The sequence below is a fragment of the Nylanderia fulva genome, unplaced genomic scaffold, assembly GCF_048542155.1.
Source record: "Nylanderia fulva isolate GAGA-0341 unplaced genomic scaffold, ASM4854215v1 Scaffold386, whole genome shotgun sequence".
Taxonomy (NCBI): Eukaryota; Metazoa; Arthropoda; class Insecta; order Hymenoptera; family Formicidae; genus Nylanderia; species Nylanderia fulva.
In genome coordinates, this window is record NW_028190462.1 from 63,145 (window position 1) to 65,019 (window position 1,875).

The following is a 1,875-nucleotide window of genomic DNA, read 5'->3' on the forward strand; positions in this document are numbered from 1 at the left end:
GGATAAGGAAAGTCGGAGCGACCAGCGATGAGTCACCTTGAACGCCGCTATCTCTACTAAGAAGCCATCTCTCCGGGACTTAACCGTCGCAATCTCTACCAGGAACAGATTATCTCCGGTACTTCCCCGGCACATCTCTCTTGCCATTGGCTAAGCCACATCGCCCGATGGGAGGAGCGAGCCCCATTTTTGGGTATATAAACCCGGCTCCCGGCACGGAACGGCAGTGATCCACCGAAAGTCGTCAAGTTCAGTACTTCCAACTGCAGTGAATTCGCCATCCATCATCCAAGAGCGATCCCGCCGCAGGCAAGAAGTCACCAACTAAGCAATTACTACGGAGCTCTGAAGACATCGAGACATAGCCGCCATTTCGGACCGAGGTACCGAGGCTCCTCAGCTCTTCAACTCAGAGGGAAGAACACAGTAGCGAAGTGTACCATAGCAAGGCACATAAGACATTGTCTAACCTTGTGAGTATTTAAGCCAGTTCACATATCCCTAAATAGTAAAGCGCGACGGACACTCATTATATTTAATCATTATATTTAATTAATTATTTAACCACTGAATTTCGAACTCAACCTTATTTCACATTACGAACTCTGAATTTCGAACTCAATCTTATTTCACATTACGAACTCTGAATTCCGAACTCAATCTTATTTCATATTACGAACTCTGAATTTGAATACAGACATAAGCCATATATTACTCTGCGTTTCCGATATTATTCCAATCTACGATTTGCATCTGCATACGTCTGCGTTACAATCGTCGATCTATTTAATATTTTATCCAATACTATTCAATATTATTTAACCGATATCGCATACTTATTCAATCTATTATAATAAATATACTTATGTATTTTATTATATCACTGCTTATTTATATATGTATGTAACCCCGTATCCTACTACCTATTAGCGAATTGAACAACGCTAATTCCTCAGTACACATTAGAATTTTATATCCTGTCAGAAGGTAAATTCGCAAATCATCTCAGAGATGCACGTTTAGTAAAGTGAACGTCGCATTAGCCTAATAAGACCAGGACCTGAGAACCCGGAATAACCGGATGTATACCTACCTTTCTATTCTTTTATGCTTTTAATACCTTGCACTTTCCAAAGGCTTAAATATAATTAAAATATTGAATGAAAAAAAAACATCAAACAACTTATTTGAGAAAGAATCGGGCAAAGTGGTTAACCACATCAACCACCAACCAAATAGAGAAATTGACCGCCCCGACACAAAATACAATTATTAAAAAAACAACCATATCCCAATCCCCGAATATTCCATAGAAAAAAGCAGTCGGTGAACTAATCAAAGAAAAGAAGGATGGGAGGGAGAAATAAAGGAAGAGGGGAGGGAAAAAAAGTAAAGAACCAACAAAAAAAAGAGAAAAAAAAAACCAAACGCACCCCAACCCAGAAAAATCAGAATACATAAATCCTCTGCGTAAACTGTTCAAAAAAAATCAGGAGATTAAGGATTTGTTTAGATGCCGAGAGAATACAAATAATCAATAAAAAAATGAACAAGCGATCGCGCCTCGCACAACACCAACCATTAGACGAAAGTAGTTCACCGAAATTGGAAAAAAAAATACTTTTTTATTTTGACGACCGTCAGATAGAAATCACAAAAGAGTTATGGGAAATTCCCATTTGGAAAAAAAAATATAGTAGGAAAATACGAGGTTTTTTTTATGCTTGGAACGGGACCCAACCAAAAAACATAGTCGGTTTAAAAAGGACACTACAGTTCGGCCTCAAAAACAGCAAGCGCAGACAAGCTAGAAGCATGCACAATGAGCTATGAATAAAGCATTTAAAAAATGATAACCCTAGTAGAATAGGTTAA